Source organism: Triticum urartu, chromosome 4, assembly GCF_003073215.2.
Source record: "Triticum urartu cultivar G1812 chromosome 4, Tu2.1, whole genome shotgun sequence".
Lineage (NCBI taxonomy): Eukaryota > Viridiplantae > Streptophyta > Magnoliopsida > Poales > Poaceae > Triticum > Triticum urartu.
Genome location: NC_053025.1, coordinates 65419334 through 65442362, shown reverse-complemented (window position 1 = coordinate 65442362; position 23029 = coordinate 65419334). Strand labels below are relative to the sequence as shown.

Below are 23029 nucleotides of genomic sequence, written 5' to 3'. Positions count from 1 at the left end.
GAAGATGGAGGTGCCGTACGTTCGGTACTTGGATCGGTTGGATCGTGAAGACGTTCGACTACATCAACCGCGTTACATGACGCTTCCGCTTTCGGTCTACGAGGGTACGTGGACACACTCTCCCCTCTTGTTGCTATGCATCTCCTAGTTAGATCTTGCGTGATTGTAGGAATTTTTTTGAATTACTATGTTCCCCAACAATAATTTCTGCCATTAAGTATGTAGCTTGGTTCTTGCATGAAACACAGGATTAGCAGCTAAGTATGTAGCACCAAGATTTTCAAGAGAATATTTTATCCGTGCACATTGATGTACACTAGGAAATTAAAAAAATCCTCAGAGGGAATAGGAATTTCTAAATGGTAGGATTATGTAATAGTTATGCACTTTCCAAAGTTGGTTAACAATGGGTGTGGTCACGTCTCAATGCTAAACCAGTGTTGCCTTTAGATTATCATAGATGGTTGATATTGTTTCTTCTACCCTGAGAATTACAGTATGCAACACAAACCGGAGCTATGGTTGATTGAGTATGAGATGTTACTAAAGGTTTAGATATTGTACCTTGTGCACTTTAATACATGGCATGTACTATAATTTCACATGTCGTTTCCTTTAGGAGCAAGTCTTTGCAAAGATTCCTAAATTTTCTCGTGGGTTAATCCCTTCTGATGGACAACAATTTTGGGGGTTGGGAATAGGTATGGATTTTTTTGGTGTTCATTTTATTTAAAATCATAAAATGTAGGTTACAGTATCCAAAAGTAAATACATAAACATAAGTTCTAGAGAAAAAATGAAAATATTGGAGAGACACCATGACTAAGAGAGCACGAATAACTTGTGAAATGCTACGCATCCATTACTACTACACATCAGTAAACTGGTAAGACATTTGTGGGGTAGTCCAACCCAGGGTTCAGAAAACTAGACAAAACCTGTTTGACCCTTTTCAAGTAGGTACTACTAATAATCGAACCTACCACGGAGTAGTCGTGTTCCCTAAACAGTAAACATGTTAGGAAACCCTAATCCTACAATGCACAATTGCTAATTGCAGGTATGATTTATTGAAAATATATGTTGGTTAATGGTTAGTCATGCTTGTTCAAAAGTTACCTTGATGTCTATCTTAATGTAATGTTTTTCTATGGGACATTTGTCTTCTAAATAAATTTTGTAACAGCCTATTACCAAACTACATATATAAATACCAATTTCACATAACTATTTAGGGATAACGTGCATCACAAAACTACAAATTTAAAGACTAATTTCACATAAACAGATTTATGTACTATTGACTACAGGAGTGTGATGTATTTTCACAAAACCAAGTCTTACATAAGCACAATCACACAATTCTTATATAAATAGTTATGGGATATGTTTGATCAATAAACCGGTAGAGTATAGACTAATGTTCTATTCTGTGAAATTTGTTCTTCAACCTGTTATTTTGTGATACTTTGTGTTGGGAACGCAGTAATTTCAAAAAAATTCCTACGCACACGCAAGATCCATCTAGGGGATGCATTGCAACGGGAGGGGAGAGTGTAATCCACGTACCCTCATAGACCGTAAGCGGAAGTGTTATGACAACGCGGTTGATGTAGCCGTACGTCTTCACGATCCGACCGATCCTAGCACCGTAGGTACGGCACCTCCGTGGTCTACACATGTTCAGCTCGGTGACGTCCCACAAACTCTAGATCCAGATAAGGTCAAGGGAGAGTTTCATCAGCATGACGGCGTGATGACGGTGATAATGAAGTTACCGACGCAGGGCTTCGCCTAAGCACTACAACGATATGACCGAGGTGGAAATTTGTGGAGGGGGCACCGCACAAGGCTAAACAATCAACTTGTGTGTCTATGGGGTGCCCCACTCCCCTGTATATAAAGGAGTTGAGGAGGGGAGGGTCGGCCCTCTCATGGCGCACCCAAGGGGGGAATCCTAGGGGAGTAGGATTCCCCTTTCCCTAGTTGGAGTAGGAGAGGAAGGAAGGGGGAGAGAGAGGGAAGGAAAGGGGGCCGACCCCCACCCAATTCGGATTGGTCTTGGGGGGCGCGCCCTCCACCTTGTCCGCCTCCTCCTCTCTCCCACTAAGGCCCAATAAGGCCCATTGACTCCCCGGGGGGTTCCGGTAAGCCCCCGGTACTCCGGTAAATGCCCGAACTCATCTGGAACCCTTCCGATGTCCAAACATAGCCTTCCAATATATCGATCTTTATGTCTCGACCATTTCGAGACTCCTCGTCATGTCCGTGATCATATCCGGGACTCGGAACTACCTTCGGTACATCAAAACACATAAACTCATAAAACCGATCGTCATCGAACGTTAAGCGTGTGGACCCTACGGGTTCGAGAACTATGTAGACATGACCGAGACTCATCTCCGGTCAATAACCAATAGCGGAACCTGGATGCTCATATTGGTTCCTACATATTCTATGAAGATCTTTATCGGTCAAACCGCATAACAACATACGTTGTTCCCCTTGTCATCGGTATGTTACTTGCCCGAGATTCGATCGTTGGTATCTCAATACCTAGTTCAATCTCGTTACCAGTAAGTCTCTTTACTCGTTCCGTAATGCAACATCCCGTAACTAACTCATTAGTCACATTGCTTGCAAGGCTTATAGTGATGTGCATTACCGAGAGGGCCCAGAGATACCTCTCCGATACACGGAGTGACAAATCCTAATCTCGATCTATGCCAACTCAACAAACACCATCGGACACACCTCTAGAGCATTTGTATAGTCACCAAGTTACGTTTTGACGTTTGATAGCACACTAAGTGTTCCTCCAGTATTCGGGAGTTGTATAATCTCATAGTCATAGGAACATGTTTAAGTTATGAACAAAGCAATAGCAACAAACTAAACAATCATCGTGCTAAGCTAATGGATGGGTCAAGTGAATCACATCATTCTCTAATGATGTGATCCCGTTAATCAAATGACAACTCATGTCAATGGTTAGGAAACTTAACCATCTTTGATTAACGAGCTAGTCAAGTAGAGGCATACTAGTGACACTCTGTTTGTCTATGTATTCACACATGCAATAAGTTTCTGGTTAATACAATTCTAGCATGAATAATAAACATTTATCATGATATTAGGAAATATAAATAACAACTTTATTATTGCCTCTAGGGCATATTTCCTCCAGTCTCCCACTTGCACTAGAGTCAATAATCTAGATTTACACAGTAATGATTCTAGCACCCATGGAGTCTTAGTGTTGATCATGTTTTGCTCGTGAGAGAGGCTTATTCAACGGGTCTGCAACATTCAGATCCATATGTATCTTGCAAATCTCTATGTCTCCCTCCTTGACTTGATCGCGGATGGAATTGAAGCATCTCTTGATGTGCTTGGTTCTGTTGTGAAATCTGGATTCCTTTGCCAAGGCAATTGCACCAGTACTGTCACAAAAGATTTTCATTAGACCCCATGCACTAGGTATGACACCTAGATTGGATATGAACTCCTTCATTTGCTGCTTCTGAAGCAGCTATGTACTCCGCTTGACATGTAGATCCCGCCATGTGGCTCTGCTTGGAACTGCACCAAATGATAGCTCCACCATTCAATAAAAATACGTATCCAGTTTGTGACTTAGAGTCATCCGGATCAATGTCAAAGCTTGCATCGATGTAACCATTTACGATGAGCTCTTTGTCACCTCCATAAACGAGAAACATATCCTTAGTCCTTTTCAGGTATTTCAGGATATTCTTGACTGCTGTCCAGTGATCCACTCCTCGATTACTTTGGTACCTCCCTGCTAAACTAATAGCAAGGCACACATCAGGTCTGGTACACAACATTGCATACATGATAGAACCTATGGCTGAAGCATAGGGAATGACTTTCATTTTCTCGCTATCTTCTGAAGTGGTCAACCATTGAGTCTGACTCAACTTCACACCTTGTAACACACGCAAGAACCCTTTCTTTGCTTGATCCATTTTGAACTTATTCAAAACTTTATCAAGGTATGTGCTTTGTGAAAGTCCAATTAAGCGTCTTGATCTATCTATATAGGTCTTTCATTGAAAAATTCTTATTCAAGTATACTTTTATGCTATTCAGAAATTCAGTATCATTTCCGATCAACAATATGTCATCAACATATAATATCAGAAATGCTACAGAGCTCCCACTCACTTTCTTGTAAATACAGGCTTCTCCAAAAGTCTGTATAAAACCATATGCTTTGATCACACTATCAAAATGCATATTCCAACTCCGAGAGGCTTGCACCAGTCCATAAATGGATCGTTGGAGCTTGCACACTTTGTTAGCACCTTTTGGATCGACAAAACCTTCTGGTTGCATCATATACAACTCTTCTTTAAGATATCCATTAAGGAATGCAGTTTTGACATCCATTTGCCAAATTTCATAATAATAAAATGCGGCAATTGCTAACATGATTCGGACGGACTTAAGCATTGCTACGGGTGAGAAGGTCTCATCGTAGTCAACTCCTTGAACTTGTTGAAAACCTTTCGCAACAAGTCGAGCTTTGTAGACAGTAATATTACCGTCAGCGTCAGTCTTCTTCTTGAAGATCCATTTATTCTCTATGACTTGCCGATCATCGGGCAAGTAACCAAAGTCCACACTTTGTTCTCATACATGGATCCCATCTCAGATTTCATGGACTCAAGCCATTTTGTGGAATCTGGGCTCATCATCACTTCCTCATAGTTCCTAGGTTCATCATGGTCAAGTAACATGACCTCCAGAACGGGATTACCGTACGACTCTGCTGCAGATCTTACTCTGGTTGACCTATGAGGTAGTAACTTGATCAGAAGTTTCATGATCATCATCATTAGCTTCCTCACTTACTGGTGTAGGAATCACTGGAACTGATTTCTGTGATGAACTACTTTCCAATAAGGGAGCAGGTACAGTTACCTCATGAAGTTCTACTTTCCTTCCACTCACTTCTTTCGAGAGAAACTCCTTCTCTAGAAAGGATCCATTCTTAGCAACGAATATCTTGCCTTTGGATCTGTGATAGAAGGTGTACCCAACAGTCTCTTTTGGGTATCCTATGAAGACACATTTCTCCGATTTGGGTTCGAGCTTATTAGGTTGAAGCTTTTTCACATAAGCATCGCAGCCCCAAACTTTAACAAGCGACAACTTGGGTTTCTTGCCAAACCACAGTTCACAAGGTGTCGTCTCAACGGATTTCGATGGTGCCCTATTTAACGTGAATGCAGCCGTCTCTAAAGCATAACCCCAAAACGATAGCGGTAAATCAGTAAGAGACATCATAGATCGCACCATATCTAATAAAGTGCGGTTACGGCGTTTGGACACACCATTACGCTGTGGTGTTCCAGGTGGCGTGAGTTGTGAAACTATTCTGCATTGTTTCAAATGAAGACCAAACTCGTAACTCAAATATTCTCCTCCACGATCAGATAGTAGAAACTTTGTTTTCTTGTTATGATGATTTTCCACTTCACTCTAAAATTCTTTGAACTTTTCAAATGTTTCAGACTTATGTTTCATCAAGTAGATATACCCATATCTTCTCAAATCATCTGCGAAGGTTAGAAAATAACGATACCCGCCCGAGCATCAACACTCATCGGACCGCATACATCAATATGTATTATTTCCAATAAGTCTGTTGCTCGTTCCATTGTTCCGAAGAACGGAGTCTTAGTCATCTTGCACATGAGATATGGTTCGCAAGCATCAAGTGATTCCAAAAGTCCATCAGCATGGAGTTTCTTCATGCGCTTTACACCAATATGACCTAAACGGCAGTTCCACAAATAATTTGCACTATCATTATTAAACTTTTATCTTTTGGCTTCAATACTATGAATATGTGTATCACTACTATCGAGATTTAGTAAAAATAGACCACTCATCAAGGGTGCATGACCATAAAATATATTACTCACATAAATAGAACAACCATTATTCTCTGATTTAAATGAATAACCGTCTCGCATCAAACAAGATCCAGATATAATGTTCATGCTTAACGCTGGCACCAAATAACAATTATTTAGGTCTAAGACTAATCAGAAGGTAGATGTAGAGGTAGCGTGTCGACGACGATCACATCGACTTTGGAACCATTTCCCAGGCCCATCGTCACCTCGTCCTTAGCCAATCTTCGCTTAATCAGTAGCCCCTGTTTCTAGTTGCAAATATTAGCAACAGAACCAGTATAAAATACCCAGGCACTACTGCGAGCATTAGTAAGGTACACATCAATAACATGTATATCAAATATACCTTTCACTTTGCCATCCTTCTTATCCGCCAAATACTTGGGGCAGTTCCGCTTCCAGTGACCAGTCCCTTTGAAGTAGAAGCACTCAGTCTCCGGCTTAGATCCAGACTTGGGCTTCTTCACTTGAGTAGCAACTTGCTTGTTGTTCTTCTTGAAGTTCCCCTTCTTCCCTTTGCCCTTCTTCTTGAAACTGGTGGTCTTGTTGACCATCAACACTTGATGCTCCTTCTTGATTTCTACCTTCGCAGCCTTTAGCATTGCGAAGATCTCGGGAATTGTCTTATCCATCCCTTGCGTATTATAGTTCATCATGAAGCTCTTGTAGCTTGGTGGCAGTGATTGAAGAACTCTGTCAATGACACTATCATCAGGAAGATTAACTCCCAACTGAGTCAAGTGGTTGTGGTACCCAGACATTCTGAGTATATGTTCACTGATAGAACTATTCTCCTCCATTTTGCAGCTATAGAACTTTTTGGAGACTTCATATCTCTCAATCTAGGCATTTTCTTGAAATATTAACTTCAACTCCTGGACCATCTCATATGCTCCATGATGTTCAAAACATCGTTGGAGTCCCGGTTCTAAGCCGTAAAGCATGGCACAATGAACTATCGAGTAGTCATCAGCTTTGCTCTGCCAGACATTCTTAATGTTGTCAACAGCATTTGCAGCAGGCTTGTCACCCAGTGGTGCTTCTAGGACATAATTCTTCTTTGCAACAATGAGGATAATCCTCAAGTTACGGACCTAGTCCGTGTAATTGCTACCATCATCTTTCAACTTAGCTTTCTCTAGGAACGCATTAAAATTCAATGGAACAACAGCACGGGCTATCTACAACAACATAGACATGCAAAATACTATCAGGTACTAAGTTCATGATAAATTAAAGTTCAATTAATCATATTACTTAAGAACTCCCACTTAGATAGACATCCCTATAATCATCTAAGTGATCACGTGATCCATATCAACTAAACCATGTCCAATCATCACATGAGATGGAGTAGTTTTCAATGGTGAACATCACTATGTTGATCATATCTACTATATGATTCACGCTCGACCTTTCGGTCTCAATGTTCCGAGGCCATATCTACATATGCTAGGCTCATCAAGTTTAACCCGAGTATTTTGCGTGTGCAAAACTGGCTTGCACCCGTTGTATGTGAACGTAGAGCTTATCACACCCGATCATCACGTGGTGTCTCGGCACGATGAACTGTAGCAACGATGCATACTCAGGGAGAACACTTGTACCTTGAAATTTAGTGAGAGATCATCTTATAATGCTACCGCCGAACTAAGCAAAATAAGATGCATAAAGGATAAACATCACATGCAATCAAATATAAGTGATATGATATGGCCATCATCATCTTGTGCCTTTGATCTCCATCTCCAAAGCACCGTCATGATCACCATCGTCACCGTCTTGAAACCTTGATCTCCATCAAAGCATCGTTGTTGTCTCGCCAACTATTGCTTCTACGACTATCGCTACCGCTTAGTGATAAAGTAAAGCAATTACATGGCGATTACATTTCATACAATAAAGCGACAACAATATGGCTCCTGCCAGTTGCCGATAACTGTGTTACAAAACATGATCATCTCATACAACAGTTTATATAATCACGTCTTGACCATATCACATCACAACATGCCTTGCAAATAGACGTCCTCTACTTTGTTGTTGTAAGTTTTATGTGGCTACTACGGGCTTCTAGCAAGAACCGTTCTTACCTATGCATCAAAAACCACAACGTAGTATAGTGATTTCTTTTTGATCTTCAGAAAGAACCATGTTCATTGAAACCGATTCAACTAAAGTTGGAGAAACAGACACCCACTAGCCACCTGTGTGTGAAGCACGTCAGTAGAACAATTCTCATGTAAGCGTACGCGTAATGTCGGTCTGAGCCGCTTCATCCAACAATATCGCTGAATCAAGAATCAACTAGTGACAGCAAGCAATATGTGTATACTCACGCCCACAACTCATTTGTGTTCTACTCGTGCATATAACATCTATGCATAGACCTGGCTCGGATGCCACTGTTGGGGAATGCAGTAATTTCAAAAATTTCCTATGCACATGCAAGATCCATCTAGGTGCATAGCAACGAGAGGGGAGAGTGTAGTCGACGTACCCTCGTAGACCATAAGCCGACAACGTGGTTGATGTAGTCGTACGTCTTCATGATCCGACCGATCCTAGCACCGGAGGTACGACACCTCCACGATCTGCACGTGTTGAGCTCGGTGACGTCCCACGAACTCTAGATCCAGCTGAGGTCGAGGAAGAGTTTCGTCAGCACGACGGTGATACGTCGCCAATGTATCTATAATTTTTGATTGTTCCATGCTATTATATTATCTGTTTTGGATGTTAATGGGCTTTATTTTACATTTTTATATTATTTTTTGGACTAACCTATTAATCGAAGGCCCGGCCCAAATTGCTGTTTTTGCCTATTTCAGTGTTTCGTAGAAAAGGAATATCAAACGGAGTCCAAACGGAATGAAACCTTCGGGAGCATGGTTTTTGGAACAAACGTGATCAAGGGGACTTGGAGTGGACGTCAAGCAATCAACGAGGCGGCCACGAGGCAAGGGGGCGCCCACCCCCCTGAGCGCGCCCTCCACCCTCATGGGCCCCTTGTTGCTCCACCAACCTACTTCTTCCTCCTATATATATTGACATACCCCGAAAACATCTAGGAGCACCACGAAACCCTATTTCCACCGCCGCAACCTTCTGTACCCAAGAGATCCCATCTTGGGGCCTTTTCCGGAGCTCCGTCGGAGGGGGCATTGATCACGAAGGGCCTCTACATCAACTCCATGGCCCCTCTGATGATGTGTGAGTAGTTTACCTCAGACCATTGGGTCCATAGCTAGTAGCTAGATAGCTTCTTCTCTCTATTTGGATCTCAATACAAAGTTCTCCTCAATTCTCTTGGAGATCTAATCGATGTAATCTTTTTTTGTGGTGTGTTTATCGAGATCCGATGAATTGTGGGTTTATGATCAAGTTTATCTATGAACAATATTTGAATCTTCTCTGAATTCTTTTATGTATGATTGGTTTATCTTTGCAAGTCTCTTTGAATTATTAGTTTGGTTTGGCCTACTAGATTGATCTTTCTTGCAATGGGAGAAGTGCTTAGCTTTGGGTTCAATCTTGTAGTGCTCGATCCCAGTGACAGAAAGGGAAATGACACGTATTGTATTGTTGCCATCGAGGATAAAAAGATGGGGTTTACATCATATTGCATGAGTTTATCCCTCTACATCATGTCATCTTTCTTAAGGCGTTACTCTATTCTTATGAACTTAATACTCTAGATGCATGCTGTATAGCAGTCGATGTGTGGAGTAATAGTAGTAGATGCAGGCAGGAGTCGGTCTACTTGTCACGGACGTGATGCCTATATACATGATCATACCTAGATATTCTCATAATTATTCTCTTTTCTATCAATTGCTCGACAGTAATTTGTTCACCCACCGTAATACTTATGCTATATTGAGAGAAGCCACTAGTGAAACCTATGGCCCCCAGGTCTATTTTCCATCATACAAGTTTTCAATCTATTTTATTTTTCAATCTTTACTTTCAATCTATATCATAAAAATACCAAAAATATTTATCTTATTATTATCATCTCTATCAGATCTCACTCTTGCAAGTGGCAGTGAAGGGATTGACAACCCCTTTATCGCGTTGGTTGCGAGGTTCTTATTTGTTTGTGTAGGTACAAGGTGACTTGCGCGTGGTCTCCTACTCGATTGATACCTTGGTTCTCAAAAACTGAGGGAAATACTTACGCTGCTTTACTGCATCACCCTTTCATCTTCAAGGGAAAACCAACGCAGTGCTGAAGAGGTAGCAAGAAGGATTTCTGGCGCCGTTGCCGGGGAGATCTACGCCAAGTCAAGACATACCAAGTACCCATCACAACTCGTATCCTTCGCATTACATTATTTGCCATTTGCCTCTCGTTTTCCTCTCCCCCACTTCACCCTTGCCGTTTTATTCGCCCTCTTTCCGTTCGCCTCTTTTCCGCTTTCTTCGTCGTTATGGCTGTTCCTTTATCTACTCCTTTGTCTCCCGAGAATAAAGTTCTTAATTTTAAACAAAGGGAGGGAGAAAATCTAAAAGATGCTTGGTACAGAATTTGCAATGCGCAAAATAGATCTACTAGGAAGCAATCTACTTCTGTTCTTCTTTGCAATTTTTATGTAGGCATCACTCCTTGGAATAGATATATTCTTGATACCATTACCGGAGGGAATTTCTTGGGTAGCCATACTTTTGATTCTTACAATGCTATGATAGATTTGTTTGGCCCACCTCCTCTTTTGGTTAACGGAACTATCATAACTTTGGAACATGTTATGCAATGGCTTGAAATCATTGAAAATAAAGTTGCCACCATAGAGTTAATTGAAAATTTGGATAGAAAGATCCACAACCAAATTACCCAATACGGATCTAAGGTAGGAGTTGCTCTTAAAAAAAATTAAAGAAAAGGGACCTATGGTTAATGAAAAGATAGATCAAGATTCCACTAGAATTGATAAATTTGAGGATATTATTACCAACCTTGGGTCTGCCTTTTGTTCCGTGAAAAACACTCCTCCTAATGCTAATATTTCCAAATTGATGTATGTTCCTAAAAATAAGGGTGAAACTTCTAGTAAGGAAAATGCGGACCTCAAATCCATAAGTGTTCACCCCAACTTTCTCACTATCCTTAAGGAACCTTTTGCTACAAATGATTTTCTCGATTTCGTGCCTAGGAGTTTGATAATTAATAAAAAGAAAGAAACTCCTAGGAGTTATAGGTGTCATATTGAATAATTGCCTACCAAAGATGGCAATACCTAGATCTATCTTCATTTTTATGCCTAGCTAGGGGTGTTTGTTTGCGAGGTTCTTATTTGTTTGCGAGGTTCTTATTTGTTTGTGTAGGTATGAGGTGACTCGCGCGTGGTCTCCTATTGGATTGATACCTTGGTTCTCAAAAAATGAGGGAAATACTTATGCTGCTTTACTGCATCACCCTTTCCTCTTCAAGGGAAAACCAACGCAGTGCTCAAGAGGTAGCAAATGGCATGATGATGGTGATGATGAAGTTACCGACGCAAGGCTTCGCCTAAGCACTACAACGATATGAAAGAGGTGGAAATCTATGGAGGGGGCACCGCACATGGCTAAACAATTAACTTGTGTGTCTATGGGGTGCCCCCTCCCTTGTATATAAAGGAGTGTAGGAGGGGAGGGCCGACCCTCTCAAGGCGCGCCCAAGGGGGGAGTCCTACTCCCCATGGGAGTAGGATTCCCTTTTCCCTAGTTGGAGTAGGAGAGGAAGGAAGGGGGAGAGAGAGGGAAGGAAAGGGGGGCAACCCCCCACCCAACTCAGATTGGGCTTGGGGGGCGCGCCCTCCACCTTGGCCGCCTCCTCCTCTCTCCCACTAAGGCCCGATAAGGCCCATTGACTCCCCGGGTGGTTCCAGTAACCCCCCGGTACTCTGGTAAATGCCCGAACTCATCTGGAACCTTTCCGATGTCCAAACATAGCCTTCCAATATATCGATCTATATGTCTCGACCATTTCGAGACTCCTCATCATGTCCGTGATCATATCCGGGACTCCGAACTATCTTCGGCACATCAAAAAACATAAACTCATAATACCGATCGTCATCGAATGTTAAGCGTGCAGACCCTACGGTTCGAGAACTATGTAGACATGACCGAGACTCATCTTCAGTCAATAACCAATAGTGAAACCTAGATGCTCATATTGGTTCCTACATATTATACGAAGATCTTTATCGGTCAAACCGCATAACAATATATGTTGTTCCCTTTGTCATCGGTATGTTACTTGCCCAAGATTCGATCGTCGGTATCTCAATACCCAGTTCAATCTCTGAGTGAGTCCTGGATTAGGGGGTCTCTGGACAGCCGGACTATAACCTTTGGCCGGACTATTGGACTATGAAGATACAAGATTGAAGACTTTGTCCCGTGTCCGGATGGGACTCTACTTGGCGTGGAAGGCAAGCTAGGCAATACGGATATGGATATCTCCTCCTTTGTAACCGACCTTGTGTAACCCTAGCCCCCCTCCGGTGTCTATATCAACCGGAGGGTTTTAGTCCATAGGAAAATATACAATCATACCATAGGCTAGCTTCTAGGGTTTATCCTCTCTGATCTCGTGGTAGATCAACTCTTGTAATACTCATATCATCAAGAACAATCAAGCAGGACGTAGGGTATTACCTCCATCGAGAGGGTCCGAACCTGGGTAAAACATTGTGTCCCCTGCCTCATGTTACCATCCGCCTTGGACGCACAGTTCGGGACCCCCTACCCGAGATCCACCGGTTTTGACACCGACATTGGTGCTTTCATGAGAGTTCCTCTGTGTCATCACCATAAGGCTCGATGGCTTCTTCGATCATTGCTAGCAATGCGGTCCAGGGTGAGGCTTTCCTCCCCGGACAGATCTTCATATTCGACGGCTTTGCACTGCGGGCCAATTCGCTTGGCCATCTGGAGCAGATTGAGAGCTACGCCCCTGGCCATCAGGTCAGATTTGGAAACTTGAACTACACGGCCGATGTCCACGAAGACTTGATCTTCGACGGATTCGAGCCCATGTCGGACGCGCCGCACAGTCACGACGAGCAAGACGTAACTCTACCGTCGGACAGTGTTCGGGAGATCGCATCCGCAGCTACTCCGGTTTTTAACCTGGAACAAGTCACGCAATCCGAGAGCGGAGGGATGGACCCCGCCATGGAGGCCACACTCTCAGCGGTGATAGAGCCGGATACTGACTTCACCCCTTACGAGAGCCGTGTTGCCGAACCACTGGATTCATCTTCGGTCACGGACTCCGAGCCGCTCGTATCCGCGCCCGTCGAGTCCGACTGGGCGCCGATCATGGAGTTCACCTCCGCGGATATCTTTCAGCACTCACCTTTTGGAGATGTCCTAAATTCATTAAGGTCTCTATCCCTGTCAGGAGAACCTTGGCCGAACTATGTACGGCTAGAATGGGATGTGGACGACGAAGAAATTCGCGCCCACTCACCACCCACTTAGTAGCCACTGTCGACGACTTAACTGACATGCTCGACTTCGGCTCCGAGGACTTCGACGGTATGGACGACGAAGCCGGAGACGAACCAGAACCACCGCCCACAGGGCACTGGACCGCTACTTCATCACATGATGTGTACATGGTGGACACCCCCAACGAAGCCAATGGCGACGAGAAAGCGGAGGATGACCCCTCCAAGAAGCAACCCAAGCGCCGACGTCAGCGGCGCCGCCCTAAGTCCCGCCATAGCAAAAACAGCGATAACAATAGTCCACGCGACTCTGGAAAAGACGACAACTGCACCACCCCAGTGGCAGGAAACGATCAAGATGCAAACAACAAACATAGTACGGATCCGACGTCCGAACATGATGACGCCAAAGATAAGCATCATCAATCCCCATCTAGGGAAGAAAACAGTCCGGACGATGATGCACCCATCATCCCGGAAACACACTTGGAGCAAGAGAACCTCCGCAGAAGGCTTACTGCCACAGCGAGAAGCCTGAAGAAACAGAAGCAAAGGCTCAAGGTTGCACAAGATACACTCAACAACAAGTGGAACAAAGTAAAAAAGTATGGTAGAAGCTACCACCCAAATAGCTATCCAAAGCGCAAGCTATTACTAGAATTCGACGACGAGGCCTTAGAGCCCATACAGCCAATAAGTGATACGGCCAACCGGCCGGATCCACCACCCCATGAACGCGATAGAGCGGCTAACAAAGTCACGCATAAGTCAACACACGTTCTACGTGAGAACTTGCGTCAAAAATCCGACGCGACCAGATCTATCTATGGATCTAGGAAGCACGCTACGGTACACAACCAGCACCGAATACTACAACCGTCCGAACACTATGGCGCATCCCAATACAGGGGTGCCGCACACCCACTATGTTTCACTGATGAGGTGTTGGATCACAAATTCCCAGAAGGATTCAAACCAGTGGACATAGAGGCGTATGACGGAACCGCAGACCCTGGAGTCTGGATAGAGGACTTCATCCTCCATATTCATATGGCTCGTGGAGACGATCTCCATGCCATTAAATACTTGCCCCTCAAGCTTAAAGGGCCAGCTAGGCACTGGCTGAAAAGCCTCCCCGAAAACTCAATTAGAGGTTGGGAGGAGCTCGAGGACGCTTTCCGGGCCAATTTTAAAGGGACTTATGTCCGACCTCCGGATGCAGACGTTTAAGTCACATAATCCAACAATCCGGAGAGTCCGCCCGAAAGCTTTGGAGTAGCTTTTAAACACAGCGTCCGAGACGAATGGCTCGCCAGACACCTCGGTCAAGAAAAACCAAGAACAATGGCAGCCCTAACAAGCCTCATGACCCGCTTTTGTGCGGGCAAAGACAGCTAGTTGGCCCGTAGCAGCACCAGCGACCCAAGCACATCCGAAGTAAGGGATGGCAATGGTAAACCACGACGCAACAAAAACAAGCGTCGAAATAAAGAAGGTAGCCTAGATAATACGGCGGTAAACGCCGGATTCAGGGGCTCCCGACCAGGTCAGCAGAAAAAGCCTTTCAAAGGCAGCAGAGAAGGACAATCTAGCCTAAATAAAATTCTTGACAAGCTCTGTCAAATTCACGGCACCCCAGACAAACCTGCAAATCATACCCACAGAGAATGTTGGGTCTTCAAGTAGGCCGGTAAGCTAAACGCTGAACACAAAGGGGAGGAGACACCAAGCGAAGACGAGGATTAACCTCGCCAGCAAAGCGCCGGAGGACAGAAAAAAATTCCCACCAGAGGTTAAAACAGTAAACATGATCAATGTGACAAGGAGGAGAAGCAATCACGCACTCCGATGCACACGCGCCATCGAGCCCGTCACCCCTAGGTCCAACCCCTGGTTGGCCTGCCCAATCACTTTTGATCGTAGGGATCACGATACACATATCCGGCGCGAAGGACTGGCGGCCTTGGTGTTAGACCCAATAATAAATGGGTACCATTTCACAAGGGTCCTCATGGACGGCGGCAGTGATCTCAATCTGATATATCAAGACACAGTCCGCAAAATGGGGATAGACCCGACACAAATAAGCCACAGTAATACTACCTTCAAGGGAGTAATACCAGGCCAAGAGGCCCACTGTACGGGCTCTCTACTACTAGAGGTGGTATTCGGTTCTCCTGATAACTTCCGAAGTGAAACATTAACTTTTCACATCGCTCCATTCCGAAGTGATTTTCAAGCACTACTCGGAAGGGCGGCTTTCGCTCGTTTTAACGCAATACCGCATTATGCTTTTATCAAGCTCAAGATGCCCGGTCCACGAGGCATCATTACATTTAGCGGAAATACCAACCGTTCTTCACATACGGAAGAGGACGCGGCGGCTCTAACAACCACACACTAGACGGCCTCACCAACCAGAAAAATGGCAGGTCGTCAAGACCACGGACACGGTTAGACGAGTCCGGCGTTCCATCATACATGTATAAGATTGGTTTTCAAACCCTCATAAAGCGATACCAGGGGCTTCCCACGTGTAATCACGGCCAGCCCGGCTCAACTAGGCTTCTCTGGAATTCTGATAACTCATTCTTCTTTTCGGCACGGCAACCTTCATCTAAGTTCTTTCCTTTTTGCAGGTTACAATCGTGCTACACCCGTCCAGGACATGGCACAACGGAGACACAGGTGTAGACGTGCAGCAGGGACCCGCCAAAAGGTTTCTTTTTAGATTAAGGCCCTGCGTAAACCTTTTTTACTGTCTCTTGTTGCTCACATCCTCCGGATACTCCACACAACCGAGAAGGATGCCGGCGTTATTGGCATGTGGCCACGCCAGGATTTTGCACGTACCTGAATACATGGGGTTTCTTATAAAGGGCATTGTTTAGCCCGGTATATGTTATAAAGACCAAACACCTTAGGGAGTGTTCGGTGTCGCGATTTTGGCCCTATATGCATCAGCTCTGAATCATGTCTTTGGTCAAATGTTGGGTTTGCCCGGCTCTCACGTTTTGGTACCTTACGCTCCGTTATATCGCTAAGGTAGCACTGGGAGAACTACTGCGATTGTGCCCTGGTTCGTCCGGATGAGCACCTCAGTAGAGAAAGCCGAAAACTGACTATCATGATATAGCAAGAGACTTGTCAACCACTCGATGACTAATAGGAATCTTCGGGATTCCTCCGAATTAACGAAGGGCCGTTTCCCGGTCATGTACGTACGCGCACCGTATTCGGACGAGCGCAGAAGTACCAGGGGCTATATAGTAGCCACACTGTCAAACTCCTATGGCTAAGTGAAAGTGTTAAAGCAATATAGTCTGATTGCCTTGTTCGCTACGCTATCACCTCCTTAATGGACCAAGACATTGGATCAAGTGTGGATATGCATATTTTGCGAACACCCCCGCATTATATGCGTGGGTGCGGAAGCCAACTACTGCAAAATTTCAGGTTATATACATATATACATAAACGGCCGCACAGGAGGCATCATAGTACTTTCGGGCAAAAGTATAAATACAGCCTTGATTAATTCAGAAAAACATTGTTTGTACAATGGGACTACATGTCACTAGAAAATAATATTCTTCGAGCACTGAGCCTCTATCGAGCGAGCGCCTTCAAGGACTTCTTCAAAGTAGTGCTTGGCAGCCACTCGGCCTATGGCCGAACCCTGTGCCGCAATAGTGGTGGCCTCCATCTCCGCCCAGTATGTTTTGACACGGGCAAGGGCCATCCGCGCACCTTCTATGCACGTTGATCTCTTTACAGCATCGATGCGTGGCACGGCCTCAAAGAATTGTTGCACTAAGCTGAAGTAGCTACTCGGCCTTGGCCCTCCCGGTCACAGGTGATCCACAACGGACCTCATGGCAAGTCCGGACAACCTATGGAGCTTGGCCCAACCGGTCAATCGCTCATTCGGCAGCAGTGGACGGACTGGAGCGTGAAACTGTGACCAGAACAGCTTCTCCACTTCGGGACCTTTCTGATCCTTGAAGTACTCGGTTGCATCAGTAGCACTTGCAATCAAATCCATGTACTCGTCCGCAGAACTGCATAGCCGGTCTAGAGGAGCATACTTTGGATCTCCGAACTTAGTCCACAACAAGAAGGGCTTCCCAGACATGATATGTGCAGCTTGATTCAGCTCCTCCTTCATCGCTCTAATTTTGTAGCGGGCTTCCTTGGCAGCCACCCGGGCCTTCTCCAGGTCCGTCGCTTTCGCCCGGTCTTCTTCTTCAAGAAGTCGGTAATGGTCAGCAGCATCTTTTAATTCTACAGCCATCTTGGCTATTTTTTCCTTGCTCTTGCAATGCGCGGCCTGTTTGGCTCTTAACTCTTTGACCGCCTTTAAAGCGGCCGCATTGCTACTCCTCGCTTGCTCCTTGGCTCGGGCAAGCTCCGCTCGAAGGGTCTCCACGGTGGCAGCTCCATCTGTAGTCACAACATATTAAAGATACTGGCATCATGCTGCACTTACTATGTGATGATCACCAGAAAAAATCACTCACCCTGTGCCTCATCAAGCCGCTTGTTGACAAGCACGATGTCGGCATCTGCCGCATCCAGCTGCCGCTTTAGTTCGGCAAACCCATCAGTCCGGCTAGCCACCGGAGCTTCAACCACCTACACATAAAGGCGGTCTGGTTATTACCTGGCACTATGATCCTCTGTTTGCCACCGTTCTCGACGACAACTAGAGTCTCAGGGGCTACTATCTGCATGGGCATACCTAACGTATGTGGTACTGTTAAAGGCATACATTATTTCACGTACCTCGAAGCCTTTTAGCAGACTCATAAAAGCTTCGTGCAAACAGCTTTCAGCGGATGAAATCCTTTCAATTACCGTACCCATTAGCGTACGATGTGCTTCCGAGACGACAGCTTGCCCCAGAAGATCCTTCAGCATGTCCGACCGCACACTGTACGGACCCTTGATGTCGCTCTCCTCAGGAGCCGGATACTGGGGATGCCGGGCAGCCAAAGGGTTATCTTCCGGCGATATTGGATCCGGAGATACCCTTCGCGACGACACTTCAAGGTCGCCCGCTTCTTGAGCTGGGGAGTCTGGGGAGGCGTTTTGCTCTCCATCATCCCCGGAAGAAGATCCCCCGAAGATGAACTCTGTCGAGAAGAGCTGCGATTTGGACTACAATTTACAAGCATCGGTTATTGTCTTCACAAGCAAGGTAGGATATCTTCACTATTAAGTACTTTTTGATTACTTACAGCTCGGTAGAGAGCTGATCCCCGCGCGGACATTGTGCGGCAAGAATACCCTCCGAGGCAGGACCCTCTGGCGGAGATTTCTTCTCCCGTTTGGAAACCTTAGTTTCCGGATCTTCAGAGGTAGTCCTCTTCCTTCCCCGGGGAGGGAGAATGTTAGATTCTTCCCCTTGGTTATCCTCCCTCGCGGAGGCGCTCATTCCTTCGATTGGAATAGGTAGCGATGGAGGCCCGCTTTCGCCCTTTTTATTCCCCCCTTCATCTTCCTTTGAGGGCACTAGACGAGGTGCTGGCTCGAGCATCTTTTCCAGCACCGGATTGTCCAAGCCTTCAGGAAGGGGGGCCGAACACCGGATCATGTTCGTCTTTGCTATCCAATCCTGGTCAAAGAGCAATTCGTCAGAATGATGTCATGATAAACAAAAGGATAGTGTGTTCGGCCAGGGGATTACTTACTTGGGCAGCAGGGCGGTTGCAGCTCAGGCCCACGTCCTCGATAGTGTCCGGAAACTCTATTTGGGCTCCGAAGAACAATTTGCACATCTCCTCGTGCGTCATGCCGAGGAAATTCTGAATAGTGCGCGGTCCTTCCGGGTTGAATTCCCACATGTGGAGGGGCCGGCGTTTGCAAGGCTGGACTTGACGAACCACCATAACTTGCATTACCTTAACCAGACTGAAATCTCCCTCGAAGAGATCTCGGATACGGCTCTGCAGTATTGGCACGTCCTTGGCTGGACCCCAGCTCAGCCCCCTGTTGATCCATGACATCAGTTGTGGTGGGGGGGCCCGAGCGAAAGGTGGGGGCAGCTACCCATTTGGCACTTCGAGGAGTTGTGACGTAAAACCACTCCCGTTGCCACAATCCGGACACCTCTGGAAAGGAACCCTTTGGCCATGGAGCGTCAGCAATTTTGCTTATTAAAGCACCTCCGCACGCTTCGTACTGCCCCTCGACCATCTTCGGCTTCACATCGAAGGTCTTGAGCCACATGCCGAAGTGAGGGGTAACGCGGAGGAAGGCCTCACACACGACAATAAATGACGAGATGAGAAGAAGGGAATCTGGGGCCAGATCATGAAAATCCAGACCATAATAGAACATAAGACCCCTGACAAAGGGATCCAGAGCGAGGCCTAGTCCTCGGAGGAAGTGGGAGACGAACACAATGCTCTCGTTGGGTTCGGGAGTAGGGACGACCTGCCCTCGGGCGGGCAGCCTATGCGAAATTTCGGCGGTCAGATATCTGGCCTCCCTCAACTTCTTGATGTCCTCCTCCGTGGCGGAGGAAGGCACCCACCGGCCTTAAAGGCTGGATCCGGACATGATTGAAGGTCCGAAGCACCTGACCTGAGCTTTGGGTGTTAGAACTCGAGGCGGGGGAAGGATTCGATTGAGCACAAGAGGGAAAAACAAAAGGCCTTGTCCCTTTATAAAGGGGATGAATATCAGGCGTCCTCCTCGTGGCCGTTCGAGACTTACCTAAGATCTAGGAGTCATACCAACAAGCACGGTTGGGTTACCCACGTTTGTATTGATGAGAATCCCGTGATAAGGGGAACACGATCTCTGCTTTGACAAGACGTGTCAAGAAACCGCCTCGCGTTATGTGCGGGCTGATTAAAGAAAAACGGTTCTAATAATTAACGGGCCGTGGCGTGATGTCATGCTGCCAAAACGCGTCAACAGATTAGATTTGTGGAAATATTATTCTCTCTACGGTGGTATGTGGAACTTATTTTGTAGGGTCGGACACTATCCTTGTATTCAAACTCTTCCGTGGTGTATTTGAAGGAGGAACCCGCCTTGCAATGCCGAAGAAAACACTGCACACCGGACTCATCATCATTGAAGCCTGGTTCAGGGGCTACTGAGGGAGTCCTGGATTAGGGGGTCTCCGGACAGCCGGACTATATCCTTTGGCCGGACTATTGGACTATGAAGATACAAGATTGAAGACTTTGTCCCGTGTCCGGATGGGACTCTACTTGGCGTGGAAGGCAAGCTAGGCAATACGGATATGGATATCTCCTCCTTTGTAACCGACCTTGTGTAACCCTAGCCCCCCTCCGGTGTCTATATCAACCGGAGGGTTTTAGTCCATAGGAAAATATACAATCATACCATAGGCTAGCTTCTAGGGTTTATCCTCTCTGATACCATATACTAAATGTTCCTCCGGTATTCGGGAGTTGCATAATCTCATAGTCATAGGAACATGTATAAGTTATGAACAAAGCAATAGCAACATACTAAACGATCATCGCGCTAAGCTAACGGATGGGTCAAGCCAATCACATCATTCTCTAATGATGTGATCCTATTAATGAAATGACAACTCATGTCAATGGTTAGGAAACTTAACCATATTTGATTAACGAGCTAGTTAAGTAGAGGCATACTAGTGACACTCAGTTTGTCTATGTTTTCACACATGTACTAAGTTTCCAGTTAATACAATTCTAGCATGAATAATAAACATTTATCATGATATAAGGAAATATAAATAGCAACTTTATTATTGCCTCTAGGGAATATTTCCTTCACTTTGTGCATTAAAAATTGCAGTTTTGTGAAATTTACTCTTGTTATTCAGAATGTACGTGCATATTTGGTACTTTAGTTGGCCTTAAACACTTCTCCTTCTCAACAGTACCAGTCAGGATCTGGTAGCAAAGGTTTCTGTAAGTCAAACAACAAGTGGTAGTGGATTTCTTACTCCAAAGATTGCAGCTTTCTCATCAAGGGGTCCAAGCTTCGTCTATCCTGCAGTGCTCAAGGTATATACTGCAAAATTACAGTTTTTACATCATAAATTTGTTGATCTTTGTGTCGTTAACATATCACTGTTCTTAACATATGAAATGATACCTTCACACTGCATTGTAAACAGCCTGACGTTGCTCTACGGGGGGTGAATATTTTAGCAGTGGCGCCACAGGTTGGTATTTACAAGGAACTGGGGCTCTACTTCTTCGATTCAGGGACATCGATGGCTTGCCCACATGTATCCGGCATTATAGCTGTGCTCAAGTCACTCCATCCAGACTGGTAACCTGCTGCTTTCAAATCAGCACTAATGACAACCGGTGGGGATAGGCTAATTATATTATTAGGATAACAACATCTTCCCATAGAATTCGAAGTATGTTGAACATTATATGTCCAAAAAGAAAATCATATGTTCATAATGCATTTTTTAATAGAACTAAGTTGTTTTGCAGCATACATTATAGACAACAACGGTGTCCCGTTACTAGCTGATGCAACCCCAAATAATATTGCAAATCCTTTTGATTATGGAGCTGGATTTATTAATCCGACTCATGCAAGTGGTCCTGGACTTATATACGACATCGATGCTTCAGATTACCAGAAATTGTTCAACTGCATGCTTGGGTCAGATACAAACAGTAGTTGTATAGCAACACAGAAATCTTTGTTTGACCTAAATCTCCCATTAATCGCCATCCCAAATCTCAAGTCATCGGAAACAGTATCAAGGACTGTCACCAATGTGGGCCAAGCTGATTCTGTGTATAAAGCATTTGTTGAGCCCCCTGCTGGAGTTGATATGCTGGTCAAACCTATGGTGTTGGTGTTTGGCAAGGATACAAGCTCACAGTCTTTCAAGGTGAGCTTCAAGGAAACACGAAAGATCCAAGGCGATTACTCATTTGATAATTTGGTGTGGCACGACGGAGGCAGCCATTGGGTACGAATCCCGATAGCGGTTCGTGTTGTTATCGATGATCTCTATTCAACCGTCTCCTAAACTATCGATGTGGCGGCAAAGGGTTAAGTTTGTAGTTAATGTATGCAATAAGTGATGTGCTACCTGATGTTTGAATTTGTTGTCAGTTGCGTCCATAATTTTACAAGAACAAAATGCTCACGTATCATAATATCTGAGCTTCATTTGATGGAATAAAAGCAATTTAATTGTTATTTTCAAGCATTTTTTGGGGGTTATTTTCAAGCAATTTGAAAGTCTAGCAACTATAGGTTCTCAATTGCAACATAAATGTTCTTGGAAAAACTTGTTTGTAAGTAGATGAAATATGAGTAGGCGCGATTTGTAGTGGAAACACCGAAACCAAAACAGTAGCATCAGTGTGAGTGCCATCGCTATGACTCATATTCCATCTGTTCAAACAACAATCTATCCATCGGGAGGACAACATGATTCAAACTCCCTATGTCCCATATTAGCTGTTGCCCAAACGGATTTATTTTAGCATTGAAATACGCCTAGATACATTCATTTCAGTGATAACTAATATGAGACGGAGGGAGTACTTAATTCCTATATTTATTGCAGGAAGCTGATACATCTCCATTGTATCTATATTTTTTGATTGTTCCATGCTATTATATTATCTGTTTTGGATGTTTTAT

The 23029-nt window shown here is 44.8% G+C and overlaps 1 pseudogene; it reads left to right on the top strand.

Moving 5' to 3' along the window:
* Positions 1-4: 4 nt before the first annotated feature.
* Positions 5-22406, top strand: LOC125554608 (annotated as a pseudogene).
* Positions 22407-23029: the final 623 nt, after the last annotated feature.